Raw genomic sequence first — 13230 nt, 5'->3', positions numbered from 1 at the left:
CTTAATGGCATTTTTCTTTGATTTCTCACCTTTTAATTAACGTTAATTGCAATTTTGGTGATTATTTTTTTGTTGTAGATAATGAAGAGGCTATTAAACAGCCTCTGAAAAAAGAAAAAAATATTTTTGAATGGGTTGGTCTATTTACCTATTTGCCTCTATATTATTATGTTTATCCAAATATAAATACTAATGATGTTCATTTAACTGAACAACAGAAGGTACAAGAAACGAATCAGCTTTTTACCCAAAGATGTTTTTTTTTTTGAGGAGCAAAAATCAAATACTTCTCCCGCCTTGGGTGAGGCGAGAGGGAGTGTTAGACTCTTACTGACTACCATCCCGTTTCTGCTCTTGCTTTTCAAGCCGGAGCCCCGGTAACCCGCTAAGCAGTCCACAGCTCCAAAGATGATGGTTGTTAATCTGATGAACACTCACACATTTTCTAGACTAAAGAAAGATTCCTTAGGATAATCTTTGAGAGGCATTATTAAAACACGGAACCGTCACTGGACAGCGTCCTTGCAAGTCTTATTCCTAATATTACGCCTATTGCTGAATATCTGCAAGATGGTAGATTGCAAAATAAAACGAAGAAAAAATATAACGTGATCCGTTGGTCATGTGGTCGTATGTATGACAGTTAACTATGAATATTTCGGTTCGATACCCGAAATGAACGAAGTGTAATTAGATTTTTCGTCATACCTAATAGGTTCAACTCCTATTAGATACGATAACTGCTAAAATCGACTGGCTTATAAAAGACAATGTACTTAACATTGTTTTTTATAGAATTAAATAACCTCGAGAACTAAATAAAGATCACAATATACTTAAAACAATAAAATTACATAATATAAACAATGAGAGAACAATGAAACAACACATAACCTCACCGCGGTCAGTGACCTTCGTGACGTCACAATACATGTCCCTTGCACTGACACGCCCCAAATACTGAGGCATCCTAGAATGACCTAGATTCACCAATAGCCTTGTAACCTAGATTTCAGTACTGACATGGCTTTGTCCTACTTTGTGCCTTAAATTTAATTCCGATGTCGATAATCTAAATATTTGAGATGTGACTGGAATCTAGGTAAGGGGAACTGTCTTTATAGACAAAGGGAAAGGTTTAAATATGAAGAGGTTAGATCTCCTTTTTTAACTTGAAGGGAAATCGAGGTTAAAGCCTACTACCTACTTGTACACCTCTGCCTAACTCTTGGGCACTAAGCCCAGCACAGCTATTTAGTACCCGAGTAAGAAAATGAGCAGCCAAGCTGAGCTATCGTCGGCGTCACCGAGCCGATACGACCTTCAAACCTTCAAGAAAACAGCAAACTCACTTTTGGTAAGAGATCAGTTTCCGGCAACGCATCTTTGACTCCTCTGGTATTGGGGTATCCATGGGTAGCGCTGATCACTTACCATCAGGTGACGCGTCTGCTCGCTTGCCATCTATTCTATAAAACAAAACTGATCAATTCGATTATTTCTGGTACTTTGTATAATCTGATATTTATTTAAAATATTACAGCACTTATTCAACTAGCAGTTACAGTCACTTATTTAACATCAACAAATAATGGAAATTATTTTCAATAATTAGCAACAAAACTAGTTTCTTCATACACGTCAACAATTACATTGTGAAGACACGAGACAATGGGTCTGCCGGTAGGGGGCGCTAGGGGACATAATAGGCCCTTCTGGCCCATAATAGGCTGCACAAACAGGTTCCAGAATTGTCCGCTAATGGACGTATAAAGTTACGCTCCACGGAAGAGTAGCCTTTTGTCACGTGATTGGTAAATACATAATTAAATGGCTACCTGTATAAGTGTGTGTGTGTGTGTAGCTAACAAGACAAAAGAAAGACGACTTTCTTTATATTCTGGTTGAAGATAAAAACACGACTCCTTAATTTATTATGTGAGTCTCTGGCACGTGTAAACGGTATCATACACGATTTAAAAATAAATAAATCCTGGTTTATCCAAAAATGTTTAACGTAATGCCAGTCATAAGCATTCTACTGCTAAAAACGGGCTAAATGAGTTGAGTTACAATTGAGTTTAAAAATCTAGTGCTTAAAATATTATCTGCAATTTTGACTAGGCAAATAAAAATAGGTTACGCAACGTCATGCCTTTTATCCCCGAAGGTATAGGCAGAGGTGCACATTACGGCACGTAATACATATTATTTATACTCTGCTTCATTAGTCGAATGGTCACAAGTGCGAGAGCCAGACAAGGGGTCTCGGCTTCGATGCCCGGGTCGGGCAAAGTATTACTGGATTTTTTTCGGTATTTCGATACGTATAGTATATGGCAATACGTTCACCTCCTATTACTTGGGTCTTATAACACAAAGGTGAAAAGTGGATGTACATTGTATAAAAATAAAACAACAGAATACAAATCCCTACAAATCCCAAATATAGATACAATCCCTAAAAAAAGAAACAATACGCTCATAACAATCCAGCTTAAGCTAGTGTGGGGCCACGCTTAGTAAAAAAAAACAACAACTTAACAGACAAAGCAATAGAAAAAGGTGCACAGTATGACCTACTTGGGTATCAAACAAAGAACCCAGTGTCACCACCACTTGCACCACCTCCATCGATCAGGCGCCCAGTACCAAAGGCCGTGTAATTTTAATGTGGCAAACCGCACCACATGAATATATCATTACCGTGCCAGTACTACAACAGGTAGGCTCTATCGATCGGTTCATCGGTCATCTAGTTAGGTCAGACCAGGTTACAGTGACATCCATTCAATTACTTATTCTTATTCTACATTTTTGTGTGAGCACTAAAAATTCTTAGTCGAAATTGTACCCAACGAAAGGCCATATGCGATCAGAATTACGCTTTAGTGAATACATACACAAGTGGCTTAAAGATAATGCTGCATTTAATATGAGTTTGTAGTTCTAAACTAACTAAAAATCACGTCATTAATCGTGTCTGCGCACGCTGCTCATGATGAAGAGTCCCTCTGTGACTCAAAACTAGTAGAGTTTTTCTCCATTAATTTACGTGAGTACATCGTGATTTTTAGTTAATTTAGTATGTCTCACGATAATTATTATAAAAGTTCTGAACTAAATAAATAAACTTACTTTTGCATATATAAAACTAGTGTAAAGGATTTAAAATTCAAACTGTATTCATGAAATGGTCACACACGTCCCTTTCATCCGCTCGAATTATTACGCTGACAAATTAATTCCGAATCAGGGATTTTAATTGCAATTTAATCCTGAACTTTTTGTTTGGTGGTCTCAACTCCGGAGCGCTAACAAACTTTGGGCTGGCTGCGGCCTGCGACCGATTTAGATCCACCCACTCACATGGCCTTATAATATGCTAATTAAAATATTATGTATGTATTTAGGAGAATGTTCATTTCTACAAATTAGGTTGGATAAACGTTATGACATTGTGGCGACACATGACAAGTGATAGATGACAGAAGCAAATCAACGGATGACGTCATAAATATCCAGCATCGCACATGTAAAGTTTACATGCGAATAAACATGGATAGAAAATCCCAACGAATAACAGCTGGACAGAAAGCCCGCCAGGCATGATCACCTCGCCTGGTCAGAGGATCTTCGAGCAAAACGAGCGCCTGGTTTCACTGACAAACAGACTGACGGACAATTCAATTTGACGTTTCAAAAGTGCCTTATTTAGGATTAATTGAAATAAATGCTTTGACTTTGACTTTGACCTCCTTATTTAGGGAACTTTACTCACTGTTCCCTAAAACATTACACTTTATGAAACATTTTCACTCGTTTGCTGTTGACATAAATGTTATTATTTTTCTTATCAAATGTTATTATGCTCGATTGAAGGTTGTTAGTAATATACGTCAAGCATACGTCATATAAAGTATGTATATTGCCAAATACGATGATACAACCTACAAACAACCAACCGAAACTTTGCATCTACATACGTCATTGTTGTGAAATTATGTTAACACACAGCGTTTTGAAACCAAAATCTTAATTTAATTAATTGTATCGAGAGATCGAATCGTAAATCTTGTAGCTAACCTATCTTTTCTTTATTATAACTTTCGTGAGACTAATTTAATTAATATGTTATCGGCTTACTCACGTAACTGTTTGACGAGGAACTCGACTAGTTTCAAGCCATGCTAGAGGCTCATATTCATGAGCAGCATTCTGCGACACACGACGCGGCGATTGTCGCGCTGCTGTGAGTAAGCCGATAACATAATAATTAATCTATCTTGTGTTAAATTAATACTACGTTTTTGGGCTTACAAACGAGGAACTCGACTAGTTTCAAACCATGCTACGCACAGCATTCTGTAACACACGACGCGGCGACTGTAGCGCTGCTACTCTATCTTCTATTGCTTAATTAAACTCTAAATTGTTTAAACAGAAGATAAGAAGGTACGAACAACAAAACCTAACTTATCTCTTTATTCAAAAGATAAGAAGAGCCAGAAGTAATCCCATTTTATCGCAGAACAAAGGAAGCTTGTAGTTGACAGGGAACTTTCACAGCTGAAAAGTCACTGAACGCTGAAAACTTCAGTTATCTAAACATGTTCTATCTATCTAAGATATAAGAAACTTTCAATAGTGGTTCAGCTTAGTTTGTCTTTCAGGTTCCACCTGAAGACACCTGAAGAAGCTTAAACTTATCGACCCTTATTAAACTTAGACGATAGATAAGTAATTACTTCGGTTCACTTTAAGTTTAACCTCTTGATTAATTTTCAGGTTTCAGGTTACTAGCCTGTAGCTTATTCAGAATGATCCACTTTAAGTCTACGTTGTGAGCAATTATTAATTTCAACGTTTAATTAATTATTTAGTTTTTAATTTGGTTTTTAGTGAGGCTTCATAAATGTGTCTAACGTTTTTCGAGACTCATTAAAAAGCGAACAGATTTTAGCATGGTTGTGTTTTCAGTCGCAACTTTCAGTATCGCCACGCCATTTATCCCCGATGAGATAAGCAGAGGTACACATTACGGCACTTAATGCCAGTCTACAATGTCCACCCACTTGTCACCATTTGTGTTAAGGTCCCATATAAGGGTGTGAGCCTATTCTGGACAAAGCCAGACCTGTTACGATTGAAAAAAAATCGAAATACCGAAAAAAGCCCAGCAATACTATGCCCGACTCGGAAATTGAACCCGAGACCTCTTGCCTGGCAGTTGCACATGCGACCACTAGACCAACGAGGCGGTCAACAACTTTTACTGACATTGTATTTTAAACTCATTGACAAAAATCGAACCAGTTTGCAGCTTATCTTCAAAACAGGAAATATTTCAACAAATATTTTTACAACTTTGCTAACGATCACTGCACATCGTTAAATACTTTTGTTCCAAGTTAAATCTCTATTCATTACAACACTACAAGCATTCACTTTGACAAAATATGTATTATAATCCACAAAAATGCCATTTTGTATGGAGTTCTAGTTTATTGAAAGAAAACCTGAAATACTTGTTTTTGGACCAACAGAGGGACCGCGGAGGACAAGTAAGGGGTCGACAGACATTGACCAATTGCTTATTATCTGGTTTGTATTGAATTTTTGTACCTTTTGCCTTTTGTTCAGTTTTGTAGAGGGAAATAATATTGCAAATACTGTTTTGCACTGTACATAATTATGGAATGTGTTATGTATGGTAATGGAGGTTGTCTTTCATACCTAATTATTAAGTGTAATGTTAAAGCATTCTAATTTTAACTACATTTAGTTTTTTACAGTTGGACCATTCCATGAAATATATCGTCAACCATCCCTAAAATTATACTTACTAAGTATATTTATACTACACAACTAAAGTTTTTTTGTGATACCCGAAATTTTATAGTTTAATTTCAATTTATAACTATACTACCTCTTTAAGAAATTAACATTACATAATAAACTCTACAATGAAGGTGCGAGAGCGGTCAAAGGTGACCGCATGGTTTTGACGAATCATATACAGTACGGTACACAGATAACACAGAAATACAAATTACTATGGTACTACAAGCAAAAAATGCAAAGCAAACACGAATTCTCATAAGTAGCTAACAAAAGATGGTCGTAGTAGTTCGGCACGGGACTCGAGTCACGTCGCATAGTTTCACCCACACCACCGCTGCGTGCTACTTAATATAGTCCCCGTGAGAGCCCTGTGAACCTGTGTGGGGTTCTGGAAAACCTTTTATACATTTTATATGTGGGATACAGGTTAATTGCAACCTTGGTTTGCTAATACTATAATTATTGTACTAAAGGTATGTTACATTTTGTAAACTACATGACGGGTTGCCAATATATTTTGATTTCAATTTGACATGAATTTATATCAAAACTATGTTGAACAAAATTAAATGAAATAATCATTTAATTTTATTAAAAAATCTATTCCATGTCGTATCTGAGTCAAATCCTTTTTTTATGGGTTAAGCCGATAAACGACCAAACAGATCACCTGATGGTAAACAATCGCCGCTGCCCATGGATACCCGTAACACCAAGGACGTTACAACTGCATTTTGGGGTTAGGTTAAGGGTTGTTGGGGAATCGGGGATTGGGAAGGGGGTAATTGAGCCTCCGGTAACCTTACTCACACAACGAAACACAACGCAAGCGTTGTTTCACGTCGGTTTTCTGTGAAGTCGTGGTATCACTCCCGTCGATCCTACCCAAATGTGCCAAACCGTGGTTCTTCCATTACTTTTATCCCAGATTTAGCAACACCTGAGTTTTAGTTAAATGCTTAATTAGCCTGAGTTTTTCAGAGGCTGAAGGCAACAGCGCGTTATTTTTACTGAAGCGTGATGTTTGACGGTCGTATTTGCGTTCACCTCGGGCCTTAATAAATTAAAAAGGTTACAATATTGTTTTAACGTTAGTATAAAAACATTTGATCGCACTATTTACTTTATATTTTAGTAACGGAGAGTTAATTTAATTATATTGTTTCTTGAATAACTAAAATTTAACTAGAAGTCAGTTTAAATAACTATAGCTTATAAATGATAAAGTATAAATGATATTTATTTTTGCAAATAGGTTACAATGTAACTCTTTTACATGTCAATCTCTTAAATAACTAGATGAGGCCGGCATTTCCTATCGGACTACTCTGAGAAGAAATGCCGAAACAAACTCAGAGGTCATATAGTTATATTAATGAATATCTTAAGGTTTAAGGACATCAGATGTGACCTTGAAACGTCTCTTTATGATACTGGAGTGAAACTAATGCTGGAGGGTCCTTCAGTGTTAGTTTCAAAGGGACCATTAATACAAAGGAAATCCACGCTATTTGAGTTATCTGACAAATTTCTTCGAACTCTCAGATACTCCGAGAAATGGATTCGTGTAGTATTTGTTTCCCTTTAAGATATAAGTAAATAGAGATGAGTACACATTTCCAAATAGTGTGTTGTACCTTATGTTAGGAGCTCGTTATAAGGGACAAGTTTATTGTTATCGTAATGGCATGTTGAGATAATGGTAGATAGATAAGACGAAATGTATTCAATAAAATATATTTTACTTATAGTACTTACTTTATAATTTATTAGTTAACCATCTCTGAGTGTGTAGCATATTAAACTGAAAGCATGGCATAATTTTATTATGAACACATTACAATCACATAGTCAAAATAATTATCGAGTCATTCACTCGAATTCGACAAAAATGATAAAGTAAACGATTTTATAGTTTGTTGCCTACAACGCTTAATGCTCATGCCATCAGACAACCATAGATGGGGCTCAGTAGGGCTGATGCCCGATCTGAAGCTACAGACTACTTAGCGGGTTTACTGGGTTTCCGACGCGAAAAGCAGGTGTAGGAACTGGGTGGTTTGTTTTTAGTCAGTAAGTCTAATACTCCCTTTCGCCTCACCAAAGGCGGAATAAGTTATTGGATGATTTTCCATTCTTAAAAAAAGTCCAGAATAAACTGTCCAATAATAAATTTTGTGTACCTAACATATGAGTTTATTTTTTAAAGACCTACCCTTACAATTACGTACCAGCTCTGTGTCATATAACATCTACATGACATCGGCACGTTTTGGACCCAGTTCCGACACGTCCCCGGGCCAGTTTGTTTTCAATTACATTTCAATTTAGATTACGTATTGAATCACGCGTTTCCCAATTTTTCCCGCGAATCCCGTGTTGCGTAAAATCCGTGTTGTGACGTCATTTGTCCCCCGAGTTTGTCATTAAAGTGATATAAAGTTTTGGGCGCTGTGGAAGGAAGTCGCGGAAAGTGTTATGCTTGTTGTGTTACTAAATATTTATGTAGTCTTCAAAGTTTATTTACAAAAGAGGGTTCGTTTTTGATATCCATAAAAACTAAACTGATTTGACTAAATTAACTACAAATCACGGTTTACTCACGTCCGTACCATTAATGGAGAAAAGCTCTACTAGTTTCGAGTCACAGAGAGACTCTTTTCACCATTAATATGCGTGAGTGATTCGACTATTTGGAAAGAAGTCAGTCTTTCAATGAGAATTTCCTTAAAACCGAAATACCTTAATAACCCATTGCCTAATCTAGCAATCGGATCCGAGTTTGCTTGATATTTGCAACATCAAAATATAAGTTACGAGACAGACTTACAATCAAGAAAACGTCGCATAGTTTTAAATACTCTAAAAAGTCGATACTTCTAAAGAATCGGTTACTATCGAACTTTTATCTATCAGTATTGGAGCTAATAGTCTAGTATCAGTTAGCGACATTACTATTGTAAGTAGTTAACTATAACTGACGCGGCGCCTGTCACGTAGCGGCGCTGTACGTGCCGCGGGCAGGGTTGCTCGGTGCTCCGTATGTTCATTATTGATGCTCATTTACTAATTGTGTGTTATAAGAGCGATAAGAGATTTGTTATTTAAAGAGAGATGAGACTTGCAGGTTAGAGAGGGAGAGAGGAAAGAAATAAGTGTTTTGAAAGTTTTTAGTTCAGGTATACTAGTAATCTAGGTAGGTTGTTTTGGAGAGGAAATCATCCAATGATTTTTCTCGCCTTGGGTGAGACGAGAAGGAGTGTCAGACTCTTACTGACTAAAAACCATCCCGTTCTTACTCCTGCTTTTCGAGCTGGAGCCCCAGCAACCAGTAAGGTCTGCCGCGACTTTGTAAGCTATATAGGTATTACTTTTTGTTCAAAAAGGTTTTAACGATTGTAAATTGTATTCATTTTCATAACTTAATAGGGGTCTTTTACTAAACAACACTATTTTATCAATGAAAAAGCAAAGTATGTTGGTTGACGGTTTATTTGAAGATTGTTGTACCTTACTGGCTGAGGTAACAGTGAGGTGAGGTGCTACTGCTACGTGCAAATGGCGGTATCTTATCATTCATCCCTTCGTTTTCACAAAAACTCTTCTTTGGTCATTCTTTGTATTTCTCGATTTCTATCTAGACGTGTTTAAATCTAATTATAACTTTATAGTTCCCTGTAGAGTTCTTACAAGCAACTTAACAAAGAAAAGCTATTATTGTGTCCATTTTGACCCTTCACATTTATTTATTAGTTAATTACACACAGCCACACACGGCCGTGCAGAATTAGCATATTTACGACAAAACTAATGTTAGACGCCATACTACGAATATGACGTCACAATACATGTGTGCCGTCAGGAATGTTGGCGCAGTCCACACTAATTAAATACAACGAAACGCAACGTCACGCCTTTTATCCCCAAAGGGGTAGGCAGAGGTGCACATTACGGCTCGTAATGCCGCTATACAATGTACACCCACTTTTCACCATTTGTGTTATAAGTCCCATGTAATAGGGGTTGAGCCTATTGCCATATACTGGACACAATTCCAGGCCCCGTGCTACTACTGAGAAATTTTTGAAAAACCGAAAAAAGCTCAGTAATAATTTGCCCGACTCGGGAATCGAACCCGAAACCCCTTGTCCGGTAGTCGCACCTGCGACCACTCAACCAATAAGGCAGTCGTATCTATAATTGGCACTGCGGATGGCTCGGTTCAACCACATTGGCCGAATAGGGAACAAACTGGCTTCCTACCCAGCGGGGAGTAAAGCGTTCTGGTCCCTAGCCAGGGCGGTTGAATCGAACTTCTGCCGCCCCTCACTTCCGCCTCTCCTGGGGCCTGACGGGACGCTGGCTCACACCGCAGTAGAGAAAGCGAACTTGTTTGCTTCCCTATTTGCGGAGTCTTCACGTCTTGATACTAGTGGCGCTATGCCTCCTTCTCTACATAACGTTTGCGAGACAAAAATGTCGAAAATTCGCATCCGACAGAAGGAGGTATATAAGACGTTGCGTAATCTCAACGTGAACAAGGCCAGCGGACCCGACGGAATCCCAGCCGTGGTTTTAAAAACCTGTGCGCCTGAGTTGTCTCCAATCCTGACACGTCTGTTCCGCCTTTCCTTAGAGACGGGTCAAGTGCCGGTTGCATGGAAGCTGGCCAACAGCCTGTGCCCAAAAAAGGTAGTCGTGCCGACCCCAATAATTACCGACCTATCTCGGTCACGTCCATACTCTGCAAGAGTATGGAACGTGTGCTTAACAACAGGCTCATGGCATACCTTGAAGGTAACGACCTCCTCAGCGATCGGCAGTATGGGTTTCGCCGCAACCGATCTACTGGGGACCTTCTTGCGTATGCCACTCACATTTGGAGCGAGGCCATCGAGAAGCACGGGGAAGCATTAGCTGTCTCGCTCGATATATCTAAGGCCTTTGACAGGGTATGGCACGACAGTCTTATCGGCAAGCTTCCTGCGTATGGACTTCCCGCTGATCTGTGCAGATGGATTGCAGACTTCCTGACGGATCGGTCAATTCGAGTAGTCATCGATGGCTGCTCGTCTGACCAATTTGGCATCAACGCCGGAGTCCCTCAGGGGTCAGTACTTTCAGCAACGCTCTTTTTGCTGCACATCAACGACCTGCTTAAGCCCGGTATCTTTGGGTATGCGGATGACAGCACAGTTGTTGAAAGGTATGTGTCCGATGCGCGGACTAGCGGAACACAGATCCAGTCTCTAAGAGAATCAATGGTCGAACGGTTGAACTCGTCCTTGAAGGCGGTCTCAGATTGGGGTGACGCCAACTTGGTCAAGTTCAACGCTACCAAAACCCAGGCGTGTCTCTTCTCTGCCAAACGGAGTCAATTTCCGCTGACTCCTACTTTCCGAAATGTATCCGTTCCAGTATCGGATCATCTTGAGCTTCTGGGCGTAACTCTATCGCCAACGCTAAACTTCGGTTCTTATATAGAGTCGAAGGCGCATCTGGCTGGTAGGAAGTTGGGTATCCTCTCGAAGGTGAGACGGTACTTCACACCGAAACAACTACTGAGCCTGTACCAGGCGCAGGTTCGGTCATGTATGGAGTACTGTTCTCACCTTTGGGACGGCTCGGCTAGACACCAGTTGGATGCGCTCGAGCGCATTGAAAGGCGTGCCAAGAAGCTCATCAATGATGATGCGCTTGTGGAGGGCCGGCTTCAAAGCCTTGAACACAGGCGCAAGGTCGCAAGCCTTTCCGTTTTTTACCGGATACATTTCGGAGAGTGTGCAGGGGAACTGCACAACTTGATTCCCCTAGTCCTTTCCATCAACGAACCACAAGACAATCGGCGAGGCGTCACCGTTTCATGGTGGATATCCCACCCACTCGCACGAAACGCTTCGCTTCAAGCTTCTTTGTGCGAACTGCTAGGGAGTGGAACTCCTTGCCGGAGTCTGTGTTTCCTGATGGGTACAACCTGGGTGTCTTCAAAGCCCGAGTGAATAGGTTGCTTATGGGCAGACGTGCTCCACCGTAGGCCGCATCATCACTTACCATCAGGCGAGATAGCGGCCAAACGTCGGCCCATTCAATATAAAAAAAAAAATAATAATAATTAAATACAAACAAATAATATTTTAACTTTCTGGAAAGAAAACGTTAACTTAATGAACTCGTAATGACGTCAAACGCACATATTTTTCGAGTCTACTATACTTATATAGATCTGATTTGCATATTTATTTTTATGACGTATACTTAAATCACATTAGGCAGCATTCCGTTTTTTTATACGTGTAAAAAAATTACGCATATTTTAAGCACTAAATATAGTAAGTACGTAAGTAGTAAGTACGTAGTTTCTTATGTTTTAATTCATGTTTTTTTTAACGTAGGTACTTACACCGTAGGGGGCAATACACGATTGTGAACTTTTTGTTGTAAGTACTTATTTTTGAATTGCGCCACGTGTAGCCAAGAATTGGAAAATAACTAATTATATGTATTTAAAATTTCTTTGTACCTATATTTGTTTAACCTTTTGCAGCTCCTCTGGTGTGTCGAGTGTCCATGTGGAATGGTGGTGCTAGTCGCTTACCATCACAGTGAACTGTCTGTTCATTTGCTTTATACTCCATAAAAAGGTTTTATTATACTTTTCGTGAGAGATACTCAATTAAGTAATTATTTTGTTATCGGCTTACTCACGTAACTGTTTGACGAGGAACTCTACAAATTTCACACACGACGTAGCGATTGTCGCGAAATGCTGCTCATGAATATGAGCCTCTAGCATGGCTTGAAACTAGTAGAGTTCCTCATCAAACGATTATGTGAGTAAACCGATAACATAATAATTATTATATAGAAAGGTGATTGGAAGCTCGTCTGCTACGTTCAAGATCTAAACGTTGAACTCAGTATTATACTTTTTTAAACGTAAAATGTTTCTCTAGTAGCTCGGTTAATGACTGCAGTACGTTTGATGAATATCGATAACTTTGCTCCTATTTATATTTGGCACTTGTATCAAAAAGTGCACTTAAAATCAAAACGTGGTGTGACTACGGTCGAGTCGGTCCATTCGTGCCGAAGCATGACTCCCGGTCACTCACTTAATGTTCATCATACCTTGAATTTAAGAAAAAATATAATTTACTTATCTGTAGTTTTAGTCCGAGTTTGCTTTACGTTGAATGAAAACGATAGCGATCTGATTGGTTGCTTCATTCGAGCTGACCAATCAGAATGTCAAACAGTAATGAAAATGTTTGTTCTCTACGATACACGAGAAAATCCTAACGTGTTTTTTACAAACTATAAATATTAAGACTTTGACTGCCAACAAGAATCTGTTGAAAGCGACTCCTCCGCTAGCGCCGTTCACTT

Source organism: Spodoptera frugiperda, chromosome 15, assembly GCF_023101765.2.
Source record: "Spodoptera frugiperda isolate SF20-4 chromosome 15, AGI-APGP_CSIRO_Sfru_2.0, whole genome shotgun sequence".
In the NCBI taxonomy this organism is placed as follows: domain Eukaryota; kingdom Metazoa; phylum Arthropoda; class Insecta; order Lepidoptera; family Noctuidae; genus Spodoptera; species Spodoptera frugiperda.
The sequence above is the reverse complement of the archived record's forward strand: the minus strand, read 5'-3'. Positions refer to the sequence as shown.